Genomic DNA, 12,905 nt, shown 5'->3' on the forward strand with positions numbered 1-12,905 from the left:
TGCCTACTAAAGGCCTACGGGCATGCCTTATGTGTCTGATTATTAAGCCCTGCCAAAGGAAAATGCAATACATATAAAATAAAATGTAACAAAAACTTTTTGCACATGAAAATGTAAACAAAAGATAAATAATAAATATTATTAGATTCGCCGGGTCCGTAAAAATCTGATCTATTAAAATATATTTAAACCTGTACAGTGAACGATGTAGGAAGTCTATGCCAGAAATGCGGTTTTGGTCGACTGAAAATGAAAAAGTTATGGCTCTTGGAAGGCGAAGATGAAAAAACAAAAACTAAAAAACTAAAAGTTTAAAAAAAAAATAACCTCTAAGGATAATGAGATGACTCTTCTCATCCTATCCCATTTAATAAAGCAATGCTAACAAGTGAACTACAGAAAACAGGAAGCATCGGCCTATTGTGTGTCGTGTGAAAACTGCAATATTTCAATAATTCTTTTTTCATGTGGTTAGTAACATTAAGAACATAAACCACCAAAGATATTAAAGGGTAAATAAACTTTCAGAAAGCTTCTGACAAGTCGTAGTGATATGTCGGAAGTTTTGATCAGTGGGGTTCTGAGCACTGAGGCCCCCACTGATTGCTAAAACGAAGCAGCAGAAATGCTCGGGTGAGCGCTGTGCCGCGTTGTTTCTGATCGGCTTTCCAGTTGGTGTACGGACACATAGACTTTCTATTGAGTTCGTACACCAACTACTCGGCTTTCCGAGAAAAGCCGATCAGAAATCAAGCGGCTCAGTGCTCACCTGAGAGCTTCTGCCGCTTTGTTTCGGGGATCGGTGGGGGTCTCAGTGCTCGGACCCCCACCGTTCAAAACTTCTGACATAGTTACATAGTTACATAGTTAGTACGGTTGAAAAAAGAGACATGTCCATCAAGTTCAACCAAGGACTGGGAAAAGGGAAGGGAAACATTTCTACAAATAGGAGCTAATATTTTTTTTGTTCTAGGAAATTATCTAAGCCTTTTTTAAAGCCATCTACTGTCCCTGCTGTGACCAGCTCCTGCGGTAGACTATTCCATAGATTCACAGTTCTCACAGTAAAGAAGGCTTGTCGCCTCTGCAGTTTGAACCTTTTTTTACTCCAGACGTGGGGAGGGCCCCCTTGTTTTTGAGGGGGTTTTACATGGAACAGGATTTTACCATATTTTTTGTATGTGCCATTAATATATTTATATAAGTTAATCATGTCCCCCCTTAGTCGTATTTTTTCAAGGCTAAATAGGTTTAATGTTTTAATCTTTCCTCATAACTTAGACTCTCCGTGCCCTTTATTAGCTTCGTTGCTCTTCTTTGGATTTTTTCCAACTCCAGAGCATCCTTTCTATGAACTGGAGCCCAGAACTGGACTGCATATTCAAGATGAGGGCTCACTAATGCTTTGTAAAGTGGTAATATTACATCCCTGTCCCGCAAGTCCATGCCTCTTTTAAAACACGACAATATCTTGCTGACCTTTGAAGCAGCTGATTGACATTGCATGCTGTTATTTAGTTTATGATCTACAAGTACACCCAGATCCTTCTCAACAAGTGACTTCCCCAGTGTAGCTCCCCCTAGCACATATGATGCATGCAGGTTGTTGGTACCCAGATGCATAACTTTACATTTATCTACATTAAACTTCATTTGCCAAGTGGACGCCCAAACACTTAGTTTGTTTAAATCCGCTTTCATTTCACAAACATCTTCTATAGACTGAACAATACTACATAGCTTGGTGTCATCTGCAAAAATAGAAATAGTGCTGATAATCCCATCCTCTATATCATTAATAAATAAGTTGAATAATAGTTGTCCCAGCACGGAACCCTGGGGTACACCACTTATTACCGGGGACCATTCAGAGTAGGAATCATTGACCACAACTCTGTGGATACGGTTTTTGAGCCAATTCTCAATCCAATTACAAACTATACTTTCTAAACCTATAGTCCTTAATTTACCCATTATACCTCTCTGAGGGACAGTGTCAAATGCCTTTGCAAAGTCCAAAAACACTATATCCACTAGACTTCTGATCACCTCTTCATGAAAACAAATCAGGTTGGTTTGACAACTTCTTTCCTTAGTAAAACCATGCTGGCTGTCACTTATAATACTATTTTTTGTCACATAATCCTGTATATAGTCCCTTAAACATTTTCCCCACGATGGACGTTAAGCTAACTGGTCTATAATTACCTGGGGAAGACCAGAGCCCTTTTTGAAAATAGGCACCACATTTGCCCTGCGCCAGTCCCTTGGCACTATACCAGTCACTAGAGAATCTCTAAATATTATGAAGAGGGGGACAGAAATAACTAAACTAAGCTCTTTAACCCCTTAAGGACGCAGCCTAGTTTTGGCCTTAAGGCTCAGAGCCCATTTTTCAAATCTGACATATTTCACTTTATGTGGTAATAACGTGGGAATGCTTAAACCTACCCAAGCGATTCTGAGATTGTTTTCTCGTGACACATTGGGCTTCATGTTCGTGGTAAAATTTGGTCGATATATTCAGTGTTTATTGGTGAAAAATTGCAAAATTTAGAGAAAATTTTGAAAAAATTGCATTTTTTAGAATTTAAATGCATCTGCTTGTAAAACAGACGGTTATACCACCCACAATAGTCACTAGTTCACATTTCCCATATGTCTACTTTAGATTGGCATCGTTTTTTGAACATTCTTTTATTTTTCTTGGACGTTACAAGGCTTAGAACATAAACAGCAATTTCTCATATTTTTAAGAAAATGTCAAATGCCTTTTATTTAAGGTACCTGTTCAGTTCTGAAGTGGCTTTGAGGGGCCTATGTATTAGAAACCCTGATAAAACACCCCATTTTAAAAACTAGACCCCTCAAAGTATTCAAAACAGCATTTAGAAAGTTTTTTAACCCTTCAGTCATTTCACAGGAATTAAAGCAAAGTGGAGGTGAAATTTGCAAATTTCATTTTTCTTGTGGAATTTCCATTTTATTCATTTTTTTTCTGTAACACAGAAGGTTTTACCAGAGAAACACTACTAAATATGTATTGTCCAGATTCTGCAGTTTTTAGAAATGTCCCACATGTGGCCCTACTGCGCTCGTGGACTAAAACACAAGCCCTAGAAGCAAAGAAGCACCTAGTGCATTTTGAGTCCTCTTTTTTGTTAGAATATATTTTAGGCAGCATGCCAGGTTTGAAGAGGTGTTGAGGTGCCAAAACAGTAGGAATCCCCCAATAGTGACCCCATTTTGGAAACTACACCCCTCAAGGAATTCATTTATGGTTGTTGTTACCATTTTGACTGCACAGTTTTTTCACAGCACGTATTTGAATTGGGCTGTGAAATGAAAAAAATGTCATTTTTTCCAAATAAATGTCATTTGTGATCAAAATTTCTTATTTTCACAGGGAACAAAATACCCTATTTGGTTGCCCAATTTGTCCTTAGTGTGGCAATACCCCATTTGTGGTGATAAACTGCCGTTTGGGCCCATGGGAGGGCTCAGAAGGAAAGGAGCGCTATATGTTTGTTGGAGTCCAGATTTTGCTGGATTGGTTTTTGGGTGCCATGTCGCATTTGCAGAGCCTCAGGGGTATCAAAGCAATGGAAACCCACCAAAAGTGACCCCATTTTGGAAACTACACCCCTCAAGGAATTCATTCATGGTTGTTGTTAGCATTTTGAGCACACAGTTTTTTCACAGCACCTATTTCAATTGGGCTGTGACATTAAAAAAATGACATTTTTTCCAATAAGATGTAATTTTTTATCAAAATTTCTTATTTTCACAGGGAACAAAATGCTCAATTTTGTTGCCCAATTTCTCCTGAGTGCAGCAATACCCCATTTGTGGCAATAAACTGCCGTTTGGGCCCATGGGAGGCCTCAGAAGGGAAGGAGCGCTGTGTGTTCTTTGGAGTCCAGATTTTGCTGGATTGGTTTTCGGCTGCCATGTCGCATTTTCAGAGCCCCAGAGATATCAAAGCAATGGAAACCCACCAGAAGTGACCCCATTTTGGAAACTACACCCCTCAAGGAATTCATTTATGGGTAATGTGACCATTTAGACCCCATAGTTTCTTCATAGAACTTATTTGAATTGGGCTGGGAATTAAAAAAATATATATTTTTTCCAATAATATGTCATTTTAGCTCAAAAATTCTTATTTTCACAAGAAATAAAATACTCCATTTTGTTGCCCAATTTGTCCTGAGTGCGGCAATACCCCATTTGTGGCAATAAACTGCCGTTTGGGCCCATGGGAGGGCTCTGAAGGAAAGGAGCGCTGTGTTCTTTGGAGTCCAGATTTTGCTGGTTTGGTTTTCGGGTGCCATGTCGCATTTGCAGAGCCCCAGAGCTATCAAAGCAATAGAAACCAATCACAAATGACCCCATTTTGGAAACTACACCCCTCAAGGAATTCATTTATGGGTGTTGTGACCATTTTGACCCCATAGTTTTTTCACAGAACTAATTTGAATTGGGCTGGGAATGAAAACAAAATTATTTTTTACAAATAATATGTAGTTTTGGCTGAAAATTTCTTATTTTCACAAGAAACAAAATACCCCATTCTGTTGCGCAATTTGTTCTGAGGGCCGCAATACCCCATTTGTTGTGATAAACTGCCGTTTGGGCCCATGGGAGGGCTCAGAAGGAAAGGACCACAATTTGGCCTACTGGGGATTTTCTAGTGCGAAGTCATGTATGCAGAAGCACCTGAGGTACCAGTACAGTTGAAACCCGCAAGAAGTGACCCCGTTTTAAAAACTACACCCTTAAGGCATTCATCTAGAGGTGTAGTGAGCATTTTGACCGGAGACCTACACCCCATAAACTGTAATGTGGGTTCTCCCGGGTATGGCAAAACCCTACATGTGGCTGTTATCAGCTGCCTGGGCACACAGCAGGGCTCAGAGGGGAAAGACGAGCGGGGATAAGCTGTGCGGAGTGCATCAGGGTAAGTAAAATTGGGGTAAATTATAAACCAAGGGATGTATGATAAATTTTAAAACACTCTTTCATACAGAGCTCTGGTTATTCGGGACACGTGTCACATTGATATATTGTGTCATCCCTTATCACCCTCTTATAGCAGACTTTGCACCTCTTTTGACTTTTTCCCTTCTTGCCAGTTTGGGGAACTTCTCTTGGAAAGTGTTGCCCTGGTACGATGCGTGTGGCCCCGCTTCCAGAAGTACTGGGTGCCCCCCCTTCTTGGTCCCTAAAGATTAGGTTCTTGATAATCACCTCTTGAAATTCCAGGAAAGTTCCCGTCTGGCCTGCACATCGACGTAGCACGTACGCATTGTACAATGCCATCTGTATGATGTGCCCGGTCAGCTTCTTATACCACACCGCATGGCGCTGTAGGGCTTCAGGGCTTGATCTTACAAGTCCATCCCTCCCATGTACCTATTGTAGTCCAGGATGCAGTCTGGTTTGGGGGTGGCCTTTCCTTCATATATCCTAAACCTGTAGGTATACCCTGATGCACTCTCGCAGCTTATACATCTTCACGCCATACCTTGCCCTCTTACCCGGCAGGTACTCGCGGAATTGAACCCTCCCTTTAAAATGTACCAGGGACTCATCAATAGAAATACACTTCTCGGGGTGTATGCTGGGGAAAACCGGGCACTGGAACGGTCTAATAGGGGTCTCCGTTTATACAAACGGTCAAAACTGGGGTCATCTCGGGGTGGGCACGGCTCATTATCAGTATAATGTAAGAAGCGAAGTATTGCCTCATTTATTTATTTTTTTAGGTTACAGTTCAGTTCTGAAGTTGCTTTGAGGGGCCCATATATTAGAAACCCCTATGAAATACCCCATTTTAGAAACTAGACCCCTCAAAGTATTCACAACAGCATTTAGAAAGTTTATGAACCCTTTAGGTGTTTCACAAAAATTTAGAGCAAAGTAGAGGTGAAATTTAAATTTATTTTTTTGTCAGAAAATCCTCTTTATACCATTTTTTTTATAACACAAAAGGATTTATCAGTGAAACGCAAATTAATACGTATTGCCCAGATTCTGCAGTTTTTAGAAATATCCCACATGTGGCCCTCGGGCGGTAATGGACTGAAGCGCCGGCCTCCGAAGCAAAGGAGCACCTAGTGGATTTTGAGGCCTCTTTTTTATTAGGCACCATGTCCGGTTTGAAGAGGTCTTGTGGTGCCAAAACATTGGGAACCCCCAAAAGTGACCCCAATTTGGAAACTAGACCCCTTGAGGAATCCATTGTAGTTTTCTTGGGGTGCATGCGGCTTTTTGATCAGTTTTTATTCTATTTTTAGGTGGCGTGGTGACTAAAAAACAGCAATTCTACTATTGTTTTTTTATTCTTTTTTTTTTACAGCGTTCACCGTGCGCTATAAATAAAATATTCACTTTATTCTGCGGGGCGATATGATTACGGCGATACCAGATGTTTATAGTTTTTTTTTATGTCTTATGGCGTTTTCACAATAAAATACGTTTTGTAAGCAATCATTCACTTTTTGTGTTACCTTATTCTAAGAGCCATAACGTTTTTATTTTTCAATCAATAAAGCCGTGCGAGGACTTTTTTTTTGCGTAACGAACTGTAGTTTCGATCAGGACCATTTTTAGGTACATGCGAATTTTTGATCTCTTTTTATTCAATTTTTTGGGAGGTGAAGTGACCAAACAATTGTGATTGTGGTTCGGTTTATTATTATTTTATTTTACGGCGTTCACCGTGCGGGATAAATAATGAAATAATTTTGTAGTTCAGGCCGTTACGGACGCGGCGATACCAATTATGTATAGTTTATTTGTTTGTTTATATATTTTTATTAATAATAAAGGACTGATAAGGGAAAAAGGGGGATTTCTACTTTTAATACTTTTAAAACTTTTATTTTCTTATTTTTACACAACTTCTTTTAACTTTTTTTTTACTGTATTACTTTGTCCCACTAGGGGACTTGACAGCAGGAGGCCCTGATCGCAATTCTAATACACTGCACTACATGCGTAGTGCAGTGTATTAGAACTGTCAGCTACTCACTGACAGCAAGCATAGTGGGTCCTGACGTTGTCAGGACCCACTAGGCTTCCGTCTATGGCATAGCCGGACGCCATTGTTTGGTGTCCGGTTGCCATAGTCACCATCGCCGGCCGCTATCGCGTAGCAGGCCGGCGATGGCAGCTTAACCCCTAAAAAGCCGCGATCTCTATAGAACGCGGCTTTTAAGGGGTTAATCAGCTGGGACACAGTGATCGGTCCCCGCTGTAGGAGCTGTGACAGCTGCTGAACAAGACAGCAGCGTCACAGCTCCTGTATGTGTCGGGAGGACGGCCGAAACGGCCGTTACTCCCGTGACGTACTATTACGTCATGGAGCGCGAACGATACAGCTGCCATGACGTAATAGTACGTCAAGGAGCGGGAAGGGGTTAAGAACTCTAGGGTGTAACCCATCTGGTCCCGGGGCCTTGTGTACATTTATTTTATTTTATTTAGCTTGGACCGTATCTACATTCAGCCAATTCAGTATATCAACTGATCTATTAACAGCACTGGCACCGGCTACATCAGCTGCTCTTTCTTCTGTTGTATATACAGAGCTAAAGAACCCATTTAGTAACTCTGCATCCCCTGTGACCAACTCCCCATTACCACTATTTAGGGGTCCTACATGTTCAGACCTTGGCTTTTTTGCATTCATATACTTCAAGAATTTTTTGGGGATTTGTTTTACTATCCTTGGCCACCTGCCTTTCATTTAGTATTTTTGCTGATTTTATTACCTTTTTTTACAGATTTTATTAAGCTCTTTATAATTTTAAAAAGGTTACAGCTGTACCCTCAGATTTGTATTTTTCAAATGCCCTTTTTTTTTGTATATATTGCCCTTTTTACAGAATGTGTAAGCCATGAGGGGTTTAATTTTATTCATTTGTACTTGTTACCCATAGGAATACATTTTGCATTTTAATTACCCAAAGTAGATTTTAAGATCTCCCATTTATCATTTGTACCATTATCTGACATTAGTTCTTTCCAGTCTATATCCTGAATTGCAGACCTCATCCTGGGGAAATTTGCCTTCTTAAAATTAAGTGTTTTTGCCCTCCCAGCCTGTATTTGTGTTTTTTTTATTGTGATCACTGTTACCGAGGTTTTCACGAACATTGGTATTCCCAACGAGCTCTGAATTATTAGAAATGACCAGATCCAACAGAGCTTCAAATCTAGTTGGGTCTTCCACAAACTGGCCCATAAAATTTTCCTGCAACAGTTTGAGGAAATTTCTTCCCTTTGCAGTTGAAGCCGAACCATGACCCCAATTAATATCCCGGTAATTAATATCTCCCATTATTACTACAGTACCCGCCTGAGAAGCCCTCGCCATTTGTGTATATATTTATATATCAGTTATATTGGGGGGTCTATAGATTACACCAAAAGTAATATTTTCAGTTTACCTCCCTTTGTAATTCCACCCATAAGGTTTCAATCTCCTCGCAATCTTCACTCAATATTGTCTCTTTCACACTTGCCTTCATACCACTTCTAACATACAGACATACACCACCACCTTTCCTATTTGTCCTGTCTTTCCGTAACAGTGTAAATCCCTGTAGATTTACAGCCCAGTCCTTTGAAGAGTCTTGCCATGTTTCAGCAACACCAACTATGTCTATATGTTCCTCCAGTACTAAGACCTCCAACTCCCCCATTTTGCTTGCTAGACTTCTGCCATTTGTGAACATACACTTTAACATGCCTTCACTTTGATTATTCGACATTATTTGGGCATTTTTACTTTCATTGCTGTTTTGTAACAAAAGGATCTCCTTATGCTGTTGTCTAGTCCTCTCCCCACAGTCTGTTTCTCCCCCCACCAATATAGTCTGACCCCTCTCTAACCTAACTACCCCTTTATTTTCTACGTTGACCTCCCTCCTCAGCCCTAGTTTAAATATTCTGCCACCCCAGCTAGAATTCTCTCCCCCAGCACAGCAGAGCCTTATCCATTTAGGTGCAGATCATCTGCAGAATACAGTTTGTACCCCAATGAAAAGTCAGCCCAGTGCTCTAGGAACCCAAAGCCTTCTCCTTTACACCAAGACTTCAGCCATGCATTTAACTCCCTGAGCTCCCACTGTCTTTACTGTGATGCGCATGGCACAGGCAGTATTCCTGAGAAAACTACCTTGGAGGTCCTTCCCTTCAGCTTATAGCCTAGTTCTTTAAAATTATTCTGAAGGCTCCTCCACCTACCATGTATTGTATCGTTGATACCCACATGGACCACAACAGCTGGATCATCACCAGCTCCTCCCAGTAATTTATCCAACGGTTCCACCACATGCCTAACCCTGGCACTAGGGAGACAGAAAACCATTTGGTTGAGGTGGTCTTGGCGACAAATTATTCTAACCGTCTTCCTGATTATAGAATCCCCCACAACTATCAATTGTCTTGCTTTACCTGCATTACCATCCCGACGACTACTAGTTGGGCTGTTCTCCCAGGTGTTAGGGAAATCAGTTTCTAGTAGGGATGCCATTTCTGAGACCGACACCCTCACATCATCACCCAACTTGGAATATCAGAAACAGGATTGGCCTTCCTTTTCTTGGACCCCTTTCCACTGCCCCTAAATACATTAACCCATCTACTTGCCTGATCCTGCTCACCCATGTCTTCACCCTCCAGTTTTACCCCACTAACTGCTTGCTCAGTGAGCAGCATGCTCCGCTCAAGATTGTCTATCGCCCTCAGTGTTGTATTTTGCTCTTCCAGATCTCTAATGCGAGCTTCCAGGTGAACAACATGCTCACATGTGTCACAGAGGTATTCACCCTGGAACTCCAGCTCCAGTCGTGCATACATATGGCAAACTGTGCACTGAAAAAAACCTCCAATCTTGCTATCCATTATCCCAGTTACAAAAAAACAGTGAACAATTGAAAAAGTAAAAGAAAAGAAGATTAGTTACAGGGACTTTAACTCCGGTTTAATAACTCCACTTATATCACAATGCACTTAATTCAGCAAGGCCAAAACAGAGCAAGCTCAACTGAGGCCTGCAGGCTAATTTATATCACCTGAGAGCAGTTAACCCCTCCTCCTAGTCAGCTGCTCAGCAGGAAAGAAGCAGCAAGGAAAAAAAGATTTTTAAATTGTGTCAGTTTTTGCTATCTTCTATTTGTAAGCACTCAATTTAGTTCTCGAACGCATGTATAGAACTTTAGAGTTTTCAGAGCTAGCCAGAAAGAGTCTACCCTGTCACCAGTAGCATAGCTAGGGGTTTAGCACAGGGGGAACAAAACATATCTAAGTGGGCCCTAACCCAGTGGGCCCCCCTAACGCATGTTTACAACTGAAGAGGCACATTCTAATTACAAACCAGCCAACATCCCTGTATATAACCCCCATCATCCCCGTATATGCCAGCCATCATCCCTGTTTATAATCCCCATCATCCCTGTATATACCAGCCATCATCCCTGTATACAACCCCTATCATCTCTGTATATACCAGCCTGGCTAGTATATACATGTAATATTGGGGTTATAAACAGGGATGATGGCTGATATATACAGGGATAATGGGGGTTATATACAGGTATGATGGGGTTACATAAAGGGATAATGTCTGGTATACACAGGGATGATGGAGGTTAATGCACGGATGATGGCTGGAATACCCATCATCCCTGTATATAACAAACATCACCCCTGTATATAACAACCATAATCCCTGTATATACCAACCATCATTCCTGTATATACCAGCCAGGCTGGTATTTACAGGGATTATGGGGGTTATAAACCAGGATGATTGCTGGTACATACAAGAATAATGGGGGTGATATACGGGGATGATGGCTGGTATAAACAGGGATGATGGTTGTTATATTCAGTGATCATTGTAGCGCCCATGGCCGCGGACCGCCGGGATTACTCACCCCCGCAGCCATGGATCTGTGAGTGCTGGCTCGCATCTCCTTCCCAGGAAACGCCAGCGCTCACTTCCGCTCCGATCCGCTGTGTCCCACATGGGAATCATCATCATCAATTAGCCCATGATTCCCCTGGACTATAAGAAGGGCTCTGCCCCTTTGCTCATTGCCTGAACGTTGTTAGTTTATCCCATGTCAGTCTTGCAAATGGTCCCTTAGTGTTATCCTGTTCCCGTTGTTTCCCGTGCCCTGCTACCTGTATCCTGTATCCCGTGCTGTGTCCTTGTTCCTGAGCCTGTTAGTGTTGAGTGTTGGAGTCGTGTCCTACTGCACCTGCCGCCTTCTGCCATGTCCAGTGTCATCAACCACGTCCAGTGTCATCAGCCACGTCCAGTGTCGTCAGTCACATCCAGTGTGGTCTGCCATGTCCAGTGTCATCTACCACATCCAGTGTCATCCGCCATGTCTGGTTTTACACTGTTACGGAAAGACAGGGCAAATAGAAAAGGCGGTGGTGTATGTCTGTATGTGAGAAGTGATATGAAGGTGAGTGTGAAAGACAATAGTGGGTGAAGATTGTGAGGAGATTGAAACCTTGTCGGTGGCATTACAAAGGGAAGTAAACACTGTAAAAATTACTTTTGGTGTAATCTATAGACCCCCCAATATAACTGAGGCGATAGATAACCAGCTATATAAACAGATGGAGCGGGCAGCACATGGGGGTACTGTAGTGATAAGGGGAGATTTTAATTATCGGGATATTAATTGGTGTCATGGTTCGGCTTCAACTGCGAAGGGGAGAAATTTCGTCAACCTGTTGCAGGAAAACTTTATGGGCCAGTTTGTGGAAGACCCGACTAGAGGTGAAGCTCTGTTGGATCTGGTCATTTCTAATAATGCAGAGCTTGTTTGGAACGTCAATGTTAGTGAAAACCTTGGTAACAGTGATCACAATATAGTTATATTTTACCTATACTGTAAAAAACAAACACAGGCTGAGAGGGCAAAAACACTTCATTTTAAGAAGGCTAATTTCCCCAGGATGAGGGCTGCAATTCAGGAGATAGACTTGGAAGAACTAATGTAAAATAATGGTACAAATGATAAATGGGAGATCTTAAAATCTACTTTGTATAATTATAGTGCAGAATTTATTCCGATAGGTAACAAGTATAAATGACTAAAATTAAACCCCACATGGCTTACACTGTAAAAAGGGCAATATATGACAAAAAAAGGGCATTTGAAAAATACAAATCTGAGGGTACAGCTGTAGCCTTTGGAAAATATAAAGAGCTTAATAAAATCTGCAAAAAAGTAATAAAATCAGCAAAACTACAAAATGAAAGGCAGATGGCCAAGGATAGTAAAACAAATCCCAAAAAATTCTTGAAGTATGTAAATGCAAATAAGCCAAGGTCTGAATATGTAGGACCCCTAAATAGTGGTAAAGGGGAGTTGGTCACAGGGGATCAAGAGAAGGCAGAGTTACTAAATGTTTTTTTTAGCTCTGTATATAAATCAGATGAAAGAACAGCAGATGTAGCTGGTGCCAGTGCTGTTAATACATCAATTAATATACTTCATTGGCTCAATGTAGATATGGTTCAAGTTAAGTTAAATAAAATAAATGTGCACAAGGTCCCGGGACAAGATGGGGTACACCATAGAGTTCTTAAAGAGCTTAGTTCAGTTATTTCTGTCCCCCTCTTGATAATATTTAAAGATTCTTTAATGACTGGTATAGTGCCAAGGGACTGGTGCAGGGCAAATGTGGTGCCTATTTTCAAAAAGGGCTCTAGGTCTTCCCCGGGTAATTATAGACCAGTAAGCTTAACATCCATCGAGGGGAAAATGTTTGAGGGGCTATTGAGGGACTATATACAGGATTATGTGACAAAAAATAGTATTATAAGTGACAGCCAGCACGGTTTTACTAAGGACAGGAATTGTCAAACC

This window comes from Rhinoderma darwinii, chromosome 5 (assembly GCF_050947455.1).
Source record: "Rhinoderma darwinii isolate aRhiDar2 chromosome 5, aRhiDar2.hap1, whole genome shotgun sequence".
Taxonomy (NCBI): Eukaryota; Metazoa; Chordata; class Amphibia; order Anura; family Rhinodermatidae; genus Rhinoderma; species Rhinoderma darwinii.